At 40.8% G+C, this 17,894-nt stretch overlaps 1 protein-coding gene across 1 annotated transcript in view; it reads left to right on the top strand.

The window, feature by feature from the left end:
* TPRG1 (tumor protein p63 regulated 1) overlaps nt 1-17,894 on the top strand; it is a 266,643-nt gene that overhangs the window by 229,512 nt on the left and 19,237 nt on the right. The gene's annotated exons all lie outside the window — the stretch shown is intronic.

Genomic DNA, 17,894 nt, shown 5'->3' with positions numbered 1-17,894 from the left:
TTGCAAACTCAGCTTCTCTTTCTGCACCTTCTGGGACTCCCATAACTCTTAGATTTGGCCTCTTAATAGTGTCTTTCAATTCTTGAATACTTTTTTTGGCCTGATCCAGCTCTGCTTCCAGCTTTTTGTTTGCTTCTCCCTGGTGACAGGAAATACCTTCCAATTCTGAGATTCTTTCTTCTGCTTGCTTCATTCTATTTTGGAGACTCTCCACTGTACTCTTAATTTGCTCTATTGTGTTCTTAATTTCTGATATACCAGCCTTGATTTGCTTTATTGCTTCCTTAAATTCTTTAAACTCTTGCATGAGCTTCTCATTGTTGATCAGAATCTTTAAAATGAGTCTTATGGATTCTGTGTCCTGCATTTTCTCGATGTCTTCCTCAGTTAACTCTGAGATTGGCATAGGGTTTTGCTCCCTTGCAGGAGAGTTTTCGGCAATATTCATTGTGCCTTTGTCTCTTCTTTTGCTCTTGATCATTGTACTTCTGGTTAGCAGAGTCTTCTCCTTGGGGTAGGTTTCTGAGCTGTGTCACCCACAGGTCTACAATGCGATTTTACTTATTGTGGTTGGTACACAACTTTTCTTGCAGCCACTTGTGCCACAACCTCCAGCAAGGTCCAGGGCTGGGTTCTTATGTCAGATTTCTACTGTGGTCTCCACAGCCCCAGCTCTTGGCTCACCACTCACCACCTCCTGTGATACTGTGGTGAGGCTGCACTGTTGTCTCTGCAACCTTTCTCCCACTTTCGGTTGGAGCAGGTCCCAGGATTAGAGAGACACCAGGTGTCCTATATAATTTGGTTGTTGGTGGCGCTGATCTTGTCGGAACCTGTTGGACATTAGGTCTGGGTGCCACACGGACCTATTTTGACCCGTACGATGACCCAGTCAGTATTATTTTCCTGCAGGACCAGTGCAATCTCGGACCTCAGCAAGTTCTCGTGAGATCAGCACATGCGCAGTTCACTGTTGTCCCCTGCAGTCCTAAAGCTATTGCCACAGTGCCCAAAATGGCGCCTGCCATGCAACCACTAAGGTTCTTGATCTGCTGGCCGTCAGATCTGAGGGCTACCCAGACCTGCCCTGAGTGGAACCTGTAGAATGCCACGTGGTTGCAGTTCACCCAGACAGAAATGAGCTCACTCCCAGCTCAGCGCATGCTCAGTCCTCTCCCTTGCCCTTTCCTCCTTAGGCAAAATGGCGCCCAATTCAGCTCTAGGTGGCTGACTGGACTGTGAAATCCAGCCTGTTCCTGCACTGCCCATCTGAGATCTGCTGCTCTGTCTCTGCTCTTGGTCAATTCAAATGGACCAGCAGAACGGACAGTTCTTTGTCTGGGTTCACCACCCGAGCTCCCAGTGAAAGTCCCTTCCCACCTGGTTGCTGGTGGAGTTCCAGCTGCTGGTGGAGTTCAGATCGCCGTGCTGGAATATCAGTCTCTGCAACACCACACCATTGTGTCTGCTGCTTTCCTGTGTTTGTCAGTCTCCAGGTGCCCCTCTGCTGTTTTTCTGTCCTCTCCTATTTCCTGGAATATGTCCTCTCTGCTTCATCCTGGTTAAATGTTTTTCCGTCTGTATAAATGTGTCCTTACCCTATTCCGCCATCTTGATTCTCTCAAATTACATGCTACTAACCATATTATTTGCAACTATTTGCCTAATTTTACAATGGGCAAAAATCAATCTCATGATCATAAATACATAACAACAGAGATTCAATTTGATAAAAGAACTTGGGGATTGCATTCCATGTTTCTTTTCTTCTCCAATATTTCCTTCAGCTTTTTTTTTTTTTTTTTTTTTTATAATTCTCCTCCCGTTTCCAATAGGTCAGGGGTCTTCTTAGGCCAAACCCTGGGTGAAACATTTAATTCCAATTTGCTATTATAACAACCCTAAACACAATTCATTATCAGGGAGTAGCAAATTAACCTTTGCTTAGGGCAGGTAAAAATGGGATTACTCATCTGTTACTGCATCTATGCTAAAATCATCAATTTGTGCTAATGCTATGAATTTCTAAGTAAGCGGCTGAAGATAGCTTTGCCAAAGACCACAGCTTGTTAGGCAGAGTTGGACTTGAAGCATACTTGCTGCTTGGGAACCCTTTTTCTTCCCTTCTATGGAAGCATGTATGAACAATTTGACCCTTTGTCACATGCTGATGTGTATTACGTAAGTCTGAAAGACTGAACACCTAGGCTGACAAGAACTGATTGGGCCTTTAACAAGTCTGGGGCCTGCGTGGTGGGGAACACATCACACCTGCATTTCTTCCCCCTTGGCTGTCTCCACCTGCATGCCCCTCAGGCACATCAAACCCAAGTCTTCATCTTCTCCATCTCTTGCTTCCCTAACAAACTTGCTTCTCTTGTACAGTCCTTTATTTATGAAAATGTTCCCATCATCTTACCAATTATCCAGACTTGAAAAATCAGTCATCTTTTAGTTTTTCCTCTTCTTTCCTCCCAATCTAATCAGGTTGTCAAATTCTATCAAGTTTATCTTTGCCACATCTCTGCCTTCCATTCCTACTGTCATTATTTTACTTTATACCTCTCAGTTCAATGATTATGATGGTTTTCTGAATGCACTACTACTGGTGGCTAACAGCTTTGTCTTTTGAGTGCTAATACACTGATCTGAGTTCAGGTTCAACCTTTACCATTGTTTGTAATAGTGCTTACATTCTCTTCCTTTTTGTTCCCTTTATTTCTTTACCTATAAAATGATAGATCACGATATGGATTGGTTAAAATGATCTATTCAAATTGTCTAATACAGCACTAAATAAATATTACCTAATATGAAATTATTGGATCATGCTACCAAGATCTCAAGAGCCCTTAAATTCATTCAATTTAACACTATCAACTCATCTGTACTCAGAATTTTACCACTGAGGCCCCAGTACCCAGTTATGCTTTCTAAACCATGTTCAGGAAATCTAAGGTAACAAAATTGCAAAGGCATCTATGTTTAGTTGGCAATATGCCATAACTATGAAGTATGAAGTATGAATTTTAGTCAGTGTTAAAATGTATAGTTTTGAATATTATTTTTATGGTATGATCAGCCAATGTAAATTCAATGCAGCAGGAAACATAATTATGTAATTTTGATTTTTCTCTTTTTTTGTTATTTTCCATGATAGTTTTCTAAGCATAGGGACTCACCCCTCTCCCAATCTCCTTCCTCGCCTTTACTTCCTCCCATCATTTCCTCTTATGTTATTATAAAAGTATAGTTTCTTAGTAACAATTGCAAGCTCAATTTGCTGCTATTTAACTGTATCATGACATGGTAAGTATAGGCAAGCGTACAACATCCAATATCATACTGCAAAGGTCTATTTAAATGTTTCCTTGGAATCCTACTTTTAATTGAGGATAGAGACACATAATGCAAAGTATCTTTTCTTCCAGGTATATGGTATGCTAGTGTCATGCACTTCTTCTATGAGAATGCATGCATGCATTTGTTTACATATATTCTGTATTTATATATAAACTTATACACTTATATATAAATAACAAATATTTTATATATTTGTTCACATATATTATATAGTTATCATATATATAATACTGAGATTGCAAAGAAATTTTATGTTTATGGCAAGTGTCCCTATAGGATTCTGTCAGTACAGTGACAGCCCCCCAGCATAACTTTCTCTGAAGGGAAATCATAAATCTGCATGGTTTCAGGCAAATGAAGCGTGGCCAACTTTGATCAAAGATTTTAGTAGGAATGAAGGAGTTTGCGGATGAGGACATCTTGGAGAATATTTGCAGATATATTTTACTTTATACAGGATGAGATTAAGTCAGGCAGACCACTCTCAAAATGGTGAGTATATAGGACCAGCATTGTTGCTATCACCTGTGACCCCAGAATCCTATATGGGCACTGATTTGAGACCCAGCCGTCCCATTTCAAGTACATCTCCCTGCTAATACATTTGGGAAATCAAGAGTCAGTGGCCCAAAAACTTGGGTCCTGCATCACATGGGAAACCTGGAAGAAGCTCCCTGCTCCCAGTCATTGAGGCCATTGGGGTAGTGAATCAGCAGTTGGAAAATTCCACACCTAAGAACCTATTGCTTTCATTATTAGAGCTTTTAACTGTCACCTTTTGTTTGCATAGTTCTTTGTTCATTTCAGTGGAATTTGGCAAATGTTTATCCCATTAGCTCCTACCAACACCCTGATTATTAATCAGGGCAAGAGAGGTAATGACCATCTGAGGAATGAATGGGTTCATTGAAGCTGGGAGCCCTGTTTTCTGACTGTGCTCATGCAGAAACACCTGTGATGGTCTTGAAGCGCTCCTCTGGATGCCCTCCAAGAGAGCCCAAGAGCTGCAGCCTTCTACATACTCATCATGGCTACCATTTCAAAGGATCTTCTGAAACACAAACACTAGAAGAACGCCAGTACTTTCTGTTTCTTTAGATACTAGGCAGTGTCTGGACCTGGAGTGGCACATGGCAACTGCCTTTTGAACTCTTTGAAAATACATGAAAATATCTTATGTGTTCTTTCCCAATGAGTGTGTATATAACAAGAAGTTGTAAAATGCCTTAAAACTTTGTAGCATCTGTGTTGGAAATCAAAATGCTTTTAAAATGTGTGCAATTGCAGCGTGTGCTCAGAACAGTAAGAGTGATTGTCTTGGTGGTCAGATTAAATGTAATTTTCCTCATTTTTTCTACTTTTCCTATCTGTATGCTGTATCCATATTTTCCCTCCATTACATTTTTATATTATATTAGTTTTGTGACAGCATCACACTTTGGACCAAGCATATGCTTTCTCAATCTACTATCATGGTGGCACTGGAAAAATTATTTGACTCCTTGACTATGAATTTCCCTATGTATTTCCAAAATGAGAATAACAACAATAGTATACAACTTATAGGGATATGGAGAGATAACAAGAAAATTTGAAAAGTACAGATCCTGGCATTATTATACGTGCTTAATTAACAGACCATGTGTCTACCAGAATTCACACCTCTTTGTTCTTACCCTTCAAACCTATAGTGACTTTAGGCTAGAAAAATAATCAACTGTAATCTTGAATTCTAAATGGAACAAATAAGGCAAATTTGTAAATCCCCTAAGCAAAAGCTTTAAAGTGAGAAGTTATTCCAAATCTCAGTTCTTCCTTATATGCTCTACGATGACTGGCTCTAAAACAACTCTATAATTAAATGCTACATGACAACAAGCAGAAATGCTTGCTCAGATTGTCCCAGAAGGAAAGCCAGGAAACACTATTTACAGAGATGGCCATGGCCCAGGTGAGGGTTCAGAGAAGAGGGCTCAGCCGTCTCTGGAACAGGCCAGAATGCAGATATTCATAGTCCTGCTTGTTTTGGCCCTTCCTCAGATCATTCTGCTTAATAGGATCCTGCTATCTCTCTTTTGTAGCATGGGCTCCATTTAGGGAACTCTCTAATTGGTTTATGTCATTTATAAGGAATTTATTTTCTTTAAGGTTGGTGACTGGATGCCAGATTGCGGGGAGCGATTCCGTACCTCCCATATCTGTTTTGTTGTTCCTCCAGCAATAAACAAGGTTCTGAGGAGGCTACTCTGGCAGCGTCCTTCGTCTGGCTGTCAGTTTCAACCAAGTTAAAGTTCTGGTCTGTTTGTAAGGGAGACCCCCCACAACCACCTCCAGCTTTGCATACCAGAAATGATAGTAGTGGTAACCTGGATAGCTAGACACTTTTATCTTTTCTCTTGGGTTTAACTTGGAGCCTTCCTGATTTGGGTCTTGAATAGCTAAATAGCTCTTTCATTGTTGCAAAGGGTTTGGCAGGGAAAAGTGGAGAAAGGTGTTTTAGGAAAGAGAGCAGAAAGCATCAGAGATGGATTTGTCTAATTCTTCAAGCTCAGCAGGTTCATTAAAAAGCTCCTTTCCATTTGCAGACCCTTACTGACTGCTTTGGTAGGGGGCATCACTGTCTTACCATTCACTGATGGAGAAAACCTCAGAACCATAGGATGGTAGAACACATTGTGATTTTCTGAGGAGACATCCAATTAGTGAATAAGACCCATTATCTTCTACTCTGAAGTTTGTATTTCTTTCTTTTCTTTTTCTTTTCTCTTTTCGTTGTTGTTTCTCTAAAGTAGGTCATCACAGTTTCTCTGTTCCCAACTCTTCTTTTTTTTTTAAAAAAAAGCACTGTGCTGTTTGTAAACAATGTACTTCTTACATGCAGAGCATAAAAGTTATGTTTCTCTGGCACCTTCATTTGTCCAACACCTAGAATCACTCACCAACTCAGAGCAATGGTTAATAAAGACTTAATGGTTAAAAAGGAATACCCATTATTCACCCTGCCTAGGGTGAGAAACAGGAAAAATCCAACACTTTCGTGTGTGCTTTTATACCAGGCCTGTCCATTTGCAATAACTTTCACCTAGTATTTGAATGGCCACTTTTCATTATAATTGGATGTTCTAATTAAATTGCCACTTCTTTAGGATTAACTGATTCCCAAGTCAGACAAGGAGTTTCCCCGTCTGTAAGTCTTCTCTTCTCTTGCCTTTCTCTTCTTATCTTACAACACAGTCTTCCAAAGTAGACAGTGAGCACCCTGAATGCAGGGGAATTTCCTTGCTCATCTCCAATGAACATTGCTTAGGGCAGTTTTTTTTTTTTTTTCCAAAAAGTAAGATTGTACTCAGCATGCATTTGTTTTAATTAATAATAATGTTGCTAAGCACTACTGTATGCTTTTAAATAAGAATTTATTTTTGCTTAATATTTAGTATTTAATTGACATAAACCCTGTTAGGCACCCACCACTCAGAATGCAAAAAGTATCTTGGTTTATTTCACCTTTACACCGTTGCTAAGAAACCATGATATTCTGAGCGTCATTTCTTCCTTATTGTCTGTAGGGGGTGTTTATATGGGGATATGGTTAGTCTCTATCTGTGCCCAAAGCATCGTCAGGATTGTAAGTGCACTCAGATTTTAAATTTAGATGATCAGAAGTTCCAAGTATGCATGCTGCACTACTGGTTGGGATGCAGGATTAACTGAAAGTTATACTCAAACTTTGTCTCTTTGGCTCTCACAGTCTTCTGGATAATATTTACAATGTGAATAGAATCCATTTTGCAAATGTTCTGCCACCTCCTAATTATATTGTGAAAAGATTTATTTTATCTCATTTTTAAAAGATGTACTTTTAAAGAATGAACCATTTCTTCAACTTTGTCCACAACATGTTTTGTTTTGTTTTGTTTTTTAAACCAAAAAACACCTGCTTGGGGTTTTACTTCCCTTACCTAAGTAGAGCTACACTTTCTGATGAGCTGGCAACTAACATTACATATTCAATTCTTCTTGCCTTTGCCTTGAGCATACAGCCTAAATAAGTCATGGGATGAGTTTGTTTGTTCCACCCCTAGTTTCTGATCAAAAGCTTGTTCATGAAAAGATCTGATGCCAAAGGCAGAATTTAACTATGAACTATGTTTTCGTCACCTAATTTCTTCAAATGTCAATTTGAAAGTCAGCTCTTTATGATGTAGCTTAGCAGCAACAGGTGTCACAATGACTTAAAACTTTTTGCTGCAGCTCCTACTTTGTATCCTTTGCTATCATACGTTTTATTTCCTTTTTTTAAGAAAGCATTTGAAAATGTGTTTGATGGTGAGCACCAAGTTAGTTGGTAGTATCTTAAGTCAACAAACAGCTAGTGTTGTTGTTGGCTGACTTAGAACATAGCCAACCTCTAGAAGGAAGGAGGCGTTTGTCATAGCATACTCCACAATGACTGGATCAATGTTAAAGTATTGTTTTCCTTTCCTGGCCACATGCTTTAATAAGGACTTCAGAAAACCAGAATATGTCAGAGGAAGGGAACCCGGCTAGTGAAGAGATTTTGATCTTGCTAGTTGAGGAGTGGTTGAAGGAAGTAGTTGTGTGTTGTAGCTGTTGCTTTTCAAAAATAAAGCAGGGCAAAAACACAGATATACAAATCCATACCATGCACATAGTTAGAGAGCTAACTACATGACAAATATTTATATCTTTTTAAACTTTTAAATAATCTTCAAGCAAATCTTGGTGTACTTAGCTAATGAAAAATAAGCATTGTGAGGAATTTTACTTAGTAGTTTGGCTTTATGTAGGGAAATTGCGTAAATGACAGCTTCTTATTTTAGATTTATTTATTTTTATTGGAATGTCAGATTTATAGAGAGAAGGAGAGAAAGATCTTCCATCTACTGGTTCACTCCCCAGTGGCAGCAATGGCTACAGCTGAGCCAGTCCAAAGCCAGGAGCCAGAACCTTCTCTGGGATATCCCATTCAGGTGCAAGGTCCCAATGCTTTGGATAATCCTCTACTGCTTTGCCAAGCCACAAGCAGGGAACTGGATTGGACGTAGAGCAGTCAGGATACAACTCAGCATTCATATGGCTCCTGGTGCTTGCAAGATGAGGACTTTAGCTACTAGGCTGGGCCCTGAGTGCCAACCTTTGAATTCTACCTACAATTGTTATTCAGTGATAGAAATCTCTGCTTACATTCAAGGCATAGCCATTGTGTCTTCTACTCGTTAACTGCAGATAGACTCTTCTAGTTGTGTTCATCTCTATAGCATGAGGAGCTAGCTCTTGAGGCCCAATGATTTTGTGGACCCAAGACCCACACTTCTCTCCATTCTACAGTTTTTAGGTTCACTGGAAGGAGTCACTTGTTAGAAGTATGACATCTAGAGTCAGTAGTCCTATTCTCGACTCACTGAATCAGAATCTCTGTAAGTGCCGGTGATTTAAATGCACCTTGAAGTTTATCAAGCATGCTGCCTGAGATACTCAAATTCCCTGGCCAAATGGCCTTCCCTCTCTTTGATTATGTGTGAGATCTTCAATAAGTCTGTCATTCCAGGAGTAAACTGAGCTGCCAGGGGACATTTAGTTGGGCCTAAAGGATGGCCAAGAGATCATTCTTAGAGGTTTGGGCCTTTGGAATGAATGTGAAAATATAGCTGGTTGTCCTCATTCATGTATCCAAAATCTGCTGCACTGAGATAAATACTACTAAAATTGGGAAAAGCAGGGAGGTTCATGGCTCATATTGGCACTATTGCGCTGAGCCTGAGTGGGAATGCTAGGCTCTGTGGCAAGGAGAACACATCAGTAAAAGCAGAATCATAAATTCCAAATGCATGTGTTTGCAAAGCAATACTTTTGTAACTTGATGACAAATTGAAAAAAAAAAAGCCTGAATAAATCTTGGCTTACTTACCCCAAAGCAAATATACACTGTGGAATGTAGGTGAATCAGTTCTATTTCAGGAAATGTCTGAAATTGCTTAACTTTGTACATAGTCTAACGTTTCACATCGTATTCCTTTTCAACCTCTCCTTGTAGCCACAAAACCTTTGATTTGGCATGTTTTGGTGGGAGCAAAAGAAGTTAGCAAGAGTCCAAAAGAACTCATTAATTTCTTTTCTGCTGTTTTTTATTGCAAGTTGTGCTCAGTAAAGTGTCTCCGATATATTCTGAGTGGTGCCAAGCACTCCACATTGTCATACCACTTTCTGCTAAACCAGGGTTAAAGGGATTTCTGTGAGGTCACAGAGCAATCTAAGCACTGAGATCTGAGCCCACATCTGCATCTTCCGACCTTCAAAATCTCTTTTATTACAGTCAAATACCTACATGAAGCATGGCTTTTGTGTTGTGTGAATTTTACTTCTGCTATTTAGAAGATAATCCATGGGACCGCTGATTCTGGTAGACTTGTTTCAAGGGCTCACATTGACCATGAGCAGGTGGAAAAGATTCATTATGGTCTGCTTGCCAAACTTAGAGAAAGCATTTTTGCTTTGTTGATAAAAGTTGTGGCATGAAGTATCATCAGTAAACTTAAAGGTAAACATAAAGCAGTTCATCAGATATCATCCCTTAAAATTTCTATTTCAAACTCCTCCAATGTAAGGAGAACAAATGACTTGAGTCTCAGAAACATGCTCCATTGCAAAGTATTAGGAGAGAAAACTTGGATTCTTGATTTGTCCTTAAGAGCAGTGCCTACCTATTTCAATTCTCCACAGTCCTGGCTGTCTTGTCCAGTGCCATGGGCAGTTGGGTCAGGGTTTATAGAGCTCATTCTTTCTAACTGCCCTTGTATGTATGTATTTTAGACTCTCTAATCTCTCTCTGTTGCGAAGAAATGGAAACAGATGAGCAGAAGAAAAATGCTTTTCTCAGAAGAGGCTTTTTTTTCAACCTAGGAACTCTGCACATGTTGAAACTTGGTTAGTTGGGGAGCTCAATAGGAACTTCTTTTTAGGAGGGGACACACACATCAGAGGCTCATGTAAGTTTCCAAATGTTTCCATTCATAATAGAGGGAGTTGCCTTCCAATGTGTCTTTCATTGTATGGCATTTTTGGTAGTTTTGTCACAGTTATCTTCTCCTCCACCTGGCAAGTACGGCTCCCTGTTGACAGGGCCTGGCAGCATTTGTAGCAAAATGCTTTTGCAACAAAGTCAAACTACCTGCAAAGAAACAGCCACTTCCACCATGGATTTCTTTAAAATGATTCTAAAGTAGACTTCAATAGCAATAAGAAATCTCTCCCATTCCCCTTTAAATATCAGGGTCCATTTCCAAAGCTCTTTTTTAAACTTTGCATTCAGAATATAGATTCATAAAAGAATAAGATCAGCCAGACCACTGCTGTCTGAAGAATGAGTGCTTCTGTTTTGCTTTGGATTGTGTATTTTTGCAATCTGTACATTTCAAAACTTTTGACTATGCACTACAAGATAGCATTGTGAAGACAGTAGACACGGACTTTGTGTTGACCAATTACCCTTCATTTGGTGATGTAAAATAAGTATTAGAATAATTCCACACTGATGAGATTACCACAAATGGGAGGCCGGTTCAGTGTGTGAAACACTCTGGTGGGAGCTTGAAGAGTTGTGGTACTGAGTCTTGGGAATGAATATTAGATCTGCATTTGATGAACCTAAGACAGAGAAAGTGCTTCTGAATTAGGTTGCCGAGTGGAAGATCTCTAGGTTCCTGAGCTGGTTGGATAAGCTGTGTGGAGAGAGGCAGAAGATAGATTGGTTAAAAAAGAGAGAAGCCATCTATAAAATAGGTATCTGGGACCCGGTGCAATTGCTTGGTAGCTAAATCCTTGTCCTGCAAGCACCAGGATCACATATGGGTACCAGTTTGTGTCTTGGCTGCCTCACTTCTCATCCATCTTCCTGCTTTGGCCTGGGAAAGTTGTAGAGGACGGCCCAAAGCCTTGGAACACTGCACCCATGTGGGAGACCCAGAAGAAGGTCCTGGCTCCTGGCTTCAGATCAGCTCAGATCTGCTGTTGTGGCCACTTGGAGAGTCAACTGGCAGACAGAAGATATTTATCTCTGCTTCCCTCTGTAAATCTGTCTTTCCAACAAAAATAAATAAATATTTTAAAAAACTGAATATCTGGGGCCTGGCGGCATGGCCTAGTGGCTAAAGTCCTCGCCTTGAAAGCCCCGGGATCCCATATGGGCACCGGTTCTAATCCCGGCAGCTCCACTTCCCATCCAGCTCCCTGCTTGTGGCCTGGGAAAGCAGTTGAGGTCGGCCCAATGCATTGGGACCCTGCACCCGCGTGGGAGACCCGGAAGAGGTTCCAGGTTCCTGGCTTTGGATCGGCGTGCACCGGCCCGTTGCGGCTCACTTGGGGAATGAATCATCGGACGGAAGATCTTCCTCTCTGTCTCTCCTCCTCTGTGTATATCTGGCTGTAATAAAATGAATAAATCTTTAAAAAAAAACTGGATATCTGAGCTGTATTTCAGATGAATGATTGGCAGTTATAAATACTTCTTCACTGCATGACCCCTTGTAGCCATAGATTATCATGTAATTATGGGGAGATATGGAATCAAAAACACCTACATTCTAGAGTTAGCTCTATCATTTAACTATTAATGGCTTTTGATCTCATGTTTTTCTTATTTGTGAAAAGAAATGTTACAAACCTCCCTTGTGAGCTCGTGGTAGGATTCAAGACAGTGAGTGCAGAGCAACAAATACACTCCTGGAAGCTTGTTAGTCCTGGCTGTGAGAAGGGGTTGTACACCTTAAGCAGGACGGTTATTCTCTTCATGTAGAACATACATGTCCTTCAGAGAAAGTAAGGATTTTCTGGAGAGAGACAGAATCCCACAGCACAGTCACCAGTGTGAGTATTCTAGAATTTTTTTCAATCCTTTTATGTGATTCCCACCCAGGTCTAGTGCCAAGGTAAAGGACTGGAAAGGAAGCAGGGTTAATGCTGCCAAATTGGTTTTCTGTTTGAAGAAGAGAAGAACTGGGGCTAGACCGATGCTCTAGATCCTAGCATCTAAATATTTTTTTTCTTTCTTCGTTGCAAAGATAGCCCTACTCCACACCTGTACTCAAAGTACTGTAAGAAGTGAGCCATCTGTGCCAGCAGTGCCATAATTATCCCCTTTGTTAACCAGCACATGGATCTTCTTGACTTACAGCTTGCTAATATAGCCAAGGCTCTGAGCAGGAAGCTAGATCAGAGTCCTACTTTTGGATCACAAATATCCTTTTGTGAATGCCAACCCTTAATAGCTCTGTGTTGCCAAGTATTTTATGCTTCCTTTTTCTAGTTTTCAGGTAACGACAGTTTCCCGAGGAATAGTGTGATGGGGAGAAATGTAATGAATGAGAATAGCAATGTAATGAATAAGAAAACATTTTATGTGCTGTATGGCATTCTTCAACCAGCAAATGTTGAAGACTACTATTTATGTGCCAGCCACAGTTAAATCCTTTACATTTTAATTATAATTAATCTGCATAGCAATTTTTAGAAAACGATCACTATCCCTATTAAACAGAAGAACAAATGGAGGTGAAAATGAACTAAAAATCGTATAAAGTATGTTAAAGCTAAAGATTTATTTCACTTCCAGGTTTTTTTTTTTCTTTTCTGCTCTTATCATCGCCATCACTACTCTCCAACCTTTGATTTTTGTTTTTTCTTGTTTGCCTTTGGCATTCCTACTGACACCAAGCAGGACATTGACAGAGCACAAGGTTCAGCCCTACTCATGGCTTGAGGTCCAAGGAGGGCATCTGGGCTAGCCAGGCATCTCACTCAATGCACAGGCACTGCCTCTTCACTCTGTAGCTTTGAGTCTGGCAGTCAGAGCAGCCAGAGACAAAGGCCCTCACTTCAAAACCACTCCCTACTGCTTCTGCAGGGAGTTCCCCATCAGTTTCCGTGTTAGGATTAGGTTGCCTTAGATCATCCATCACGCTGTTCAACACTAGCCCTAGACGTCCCTCCATTTCTGTAGACATCTTCTGAGCTGTCTACCTCCATTCTGTCTGTTCAAAAGTAGCCCAGAGGGAAATAAATAGTTATGAAAATACATTTCATGAAGCAAGTCACAAATCAAAATTCCCTTATGGGGACCTTGTTGCATGGATTCCTGTTTTCTGTGCTGTCAATGCAATTCTTTTCCAATCACCTTCTCAGCTTGTCAGTCTTAATATCCTTTAAATTTCAGCTAACAGGGTACCTGCTCCTCATAAAGCCGTTAGAGTGCTCTGAGTTTCACTGAAGCTTGAAGTATATCCATCTAGGTCCTTTCATTGTATTTTGTACAAATTTGGAAATCTGTATATAACACTTGCCTTGATATATTCAGATACAAGAGGTTGTTCCTGCCTCTGAATCTTCCCCACAATAATCTTTTTCTCATTTTACAATGTATCCAAAGAGAGAGAGAGAGAGAGAGGAGCTCCGACCTGCTGCTTCACTCACCAGTGTCTACCACAACCATGGCCGGGTCAGGCCAAAGCCAGGTCATTCACATGGGTTGCAGGGACTGTGTCAGTTGAACCATGCTGCATTTCAGGGTCTGCGTTGCCAGGAGGCTAGAATTGGGTGCTGCAGCTGCCACTTAAACTCAAGCACTTCCCTATGGTATGCAGGCAACTTAACTCCTAGGCCAGATAACTGCTATGAATTCAGTTTTGCAGTTCACCTTCTCTGGGTTTTCTGAGGGGAAGCTATCAAAAATTAACACAGAATGCCATTCCTGGAGCAATTGCTAAAATACTTTGGGAGTTCTACCCTCAAACATTTAGTGGAGGGATCAGAACACGAGACTCTTTTTCCAGAGTGTGACAGAGCCTGTGTCTGCCAGGTATGGGAGTAGGAATGACATACTTCATGCTGTGAGCATCAATGCAGAGGAGGCCATCAGTATTTGATCCTGGGATCACATTTATTTTATTCTGACAGGCAAAATCCAAGGAGCCATTTAGATGCTCATGATGAAAAGGAGCATGAAGTTTCTCCAAAAGTTATTTATCAATGTCTTCATTGGATTAACTGTTCATTTAAACAATGTCTGAAAACCAAAAGCTTTTTCCACCAAAGGAATATATTTCCGTCATAGGAAATAGCCTGAGAAAGAGAATATTCTTATTTATTTGCCTTCAAACCTCATGGTAATGCATGCCTAGTTCTCTGTTTAGGAAAAGCAAATTAAAATAGCAGCTAGAGCTGGGAATGCTGATAGCATCCTAATGGTGATGAAAAGGCTACTGACATAAGAGTTAGTAAACTTAGCAACCAAGTATCTTTTTGAGCTTTTAGGTACTAGTCTTACTCTTCATACACATTAGTTAATTTTCATAAAGGAAAGTTTTTGAGTACAGCAAAGTACTACAAGGTGCTTGCATATTAAACTGGGTAATATTCTAAATTTTAATCCCTGGTGAAATTAACAGGTTAATGACATAAGATCTATACATATATATGTATATGTAATTTCTTCTAGTTGTTAAAATATGAGGTTTATGATAGCCTATATTAAGTAATAAATTACTTTTAGTTTAATCCAAGGAAAAAATATATTCACGGCTAGGTTACAAAAGTTAGCGCAAGGGCTAGGATTAGAAATTGCTTTTACTGATTGCCAGGCCAGCACTTTCTTACCAAACTATGTCGCCTTCCAAAAATGGAAGCATTCAAACTCATGGGCCAACTTGGCCTATGGATTCATTATTTCGTCCATAGCTAATGAAAAAGGATGTGTTCAGTGGTGACAATGAACCTGGTTCTCCCACTGTTGGCGATCGTGTCACTGTAAGCATTTTCTGGGTGCATATCTGCGCATCTGACACAGTGAGTCATGAAATCTTATGGTGTGCCTTCGGACTGAACTCCAGCCTCCCTCTCCTCAGGCACAAACATGACCACTGACAGGACAAGCGCAACTACAGCTTTCAAAGCAGATGAACATCTCCTTTGTGCACTCTCCGCCTGGGAGCATTCATAATCATTTCTGAGAAACCTTTTCCAATTATTAACACTCAGTTCTGTGTGGTGTTTTTTAAGTTAACCTTGAGTCTTTTCTTACCTAGTTTAAGAAATTCTCTGCAGAATTTCTCACATGGTTAAGTTATCCATTGGCTTATGGTGTAGTCTTGCAAATGACTGGGCCTTGTTGAGGACGGAAAAGTACCTTAGAGATGACCTAGTTTGAATCACCTGGCTTTACACATTGACTTTTGGAACCCACAGAGAACATGCAAAGTGTTGTGGGGTAATAGCAAGCAAGGGTTCCTACCCTGGAAAACAGTACCCCTGATTCTGTCCTGTGGATACTGCAATTCCAATCATCACCTCTAACTCAGCCCTCAAGTCGTAATCCACAGGGTCTCTTATTAGCCATGCCAGGAAATAGTTAATCTCACTGAGCCCAAGGCCCTGGAAACTTCTGGGAGGGAGCCAGGTGAGCAAAGAGAGAAGATAAAGGCAGCACCTGCCATGGGTTTGGAACAGCCTGGGGACATGAGAGAATGTAAACACATTCTGCAAATCTTATTGTCTGACTCTGTGCCAGCCTCCTTTGGGTTCCTGTCATGGAAAATATTTCGTCTGAGGTCATTCAATGAGCAAAGGAGCATTGAATACCCTCTGCGGTGCCAACTCTGTCCCTGCTTTTGTCCAGAATAAATAAGCAAGGGACTAGCATTTCATGGGGGGTAGAAGGCCAGCCTTTCAACAATACAGGCTGTAAGGAAGGGAGAGAGGAGACATTAAGAAAATACACGGTGTTGTTCTGCTCCGCTCTCTCCTCCTCTGGCTGCCTTCCTGCCCTGAGAGGCCTCCCTCTGTTTGCTCACCCATACTTACAAGCACACGCCCTGCGTTTAGAGCAAGAGTTAATGTCTGTGCTCTCTCATAAATCTCAGTTTGGTGCCTGGAGCTATATTTTTAATTCCATGGTGGAGCTTTGAGATGTGAGAGTAGGAAGGTGGGGCAGCTGAGAGCTGATCATGGAGGCTGCCTTTCTGCTTCTGTGGAGCTCACGTCCTGCTTTGGCTTCGGCAACAGGGACATGACTGTGCCTGCAGAGATCTCTTCCGGGCCAGGCCTGGTTAGCAGGAAAGTAGGGCTAGCGGAAGGAAGCTGGCCGTGTTGTCCTAGGCCAAAGGCTGCTTGGCTTCTTTCTGCAGAAAGAAGAATGTGTGGAATGAGCAAATTCACCCAGGCTAGCAACCAGTTGCCATGTTTTCTGGTTCAGTTAACACTGACTTCAAGAACGAAGGGAATCCTTCCAAAAATAATTTCTTATCTTACGAAGCTTATTATCCAACAAAGTTTTCCCTCCACTCAGCTTGGGGCAAAGCTGTGCATTCTTTAAACATATTTATCTTCCACAATCGAATCCTTTGTCACTTGAGTAGCTTCTTCTCTGGAGACCTCGTTTCTGTAGCATGTCTTTACTGTTGTGGTGGGGAAGGAGACTTTTCTACGGCTGCCTATGGTTTAATGTAGTAATTACTTAAGCCTTCCACCGTGCCAACTGCTGTGTTTGAGAAGAATTCTAGATCTGACTACAACATGTAATTAACAAACTGAACTAACAACTGTGATCTTTGAAAATGTTGGTCCCTGGTTATTAAGCTACATAGCTTTAAAATAAAAGAATTGGCCATTGCCTTGAAGAGATTTCCAAACTTACATAGTCTATATTGCTAAACACCTGTATTGTAAAACTTCTGCCAAATCCTTAAGAAGGCCTTGCTCTGTGTCGTCTGTTTGTCAGAAGCCTTGAACTTTACCAGAAGTAAAGATGGTAGGCTTCTTGCTTCCACTAGAGGGAATGGAAGCCAGATCCAGCCAGTTTTTAAAAGACAGAACATAGAACAAAATCACACTGCAGTAGGGCCTTCTCTGCTTGTGTGTTGAGATGTGCAGGTTTCTCAGCAGTATTTTAGCTATGGGGTATGGCTAAGGGAAATCTGCTTGGTTCATGGAATGTAGGGCCATGGACTTGTGGAGTTTAGAGGCTAATTCCTGTGTCTCTCTACTTCCCAGGATACTATGCCCAGAGGACATATGATGTAGAAAATGGAATTGACCAAAGGGAATTTGGGGATGTTTGAGGATGTCATCTCTGTGGTGATTCAAAACATTATTAATTCATTCCAAAAGCTTATTGAATTTGAAGAAAGAAGCAAAGGAATGATTTGAACTCTCTGAATGGAGAAATCTTGATGAACTTAAAGTAGGAAATTATTTATATGAAATTATTGATGGACAGTACAGCCTGGGTACAGGTTTATCCTGGAACTCAAAATCAGGTGGGAAGAGGGAACAACTGCTGAAGACAGAAGGAAACTCCCAGATTTTCCACTGTGCTCGAAATTTGCTTCCCTAGTTTGATCTTGCGCAAGGCTCAGGTTGTTTTCCCTTCTCCGTTTTCTTCGTTTCACTAGTGCTGCTCGGCTTTTAATTCTGTTTCACTAGTGATTCTTAGTAATCTTGTGGCATTTGTCATTTTCTCTAAC

This window comes from Ochotona princeps, chromosome 3 (assembly GCF_030435755.1).
Source record: "Ochotona princeps isolate mOchPri1 chromosome 3, mOchPri1.hap1, whole genome shotgun sequence".
In the NCBI taxonomy this organism is placed as follows: Eukaryota; Metazoa; Chordata; class Mammalia; order Lagomorpha; family Ochotonidae; genus Ochotona; species Ochotona princeps.
This window is presented reverse-complemented; position numbering and strand designations above follow the sequence as displayed.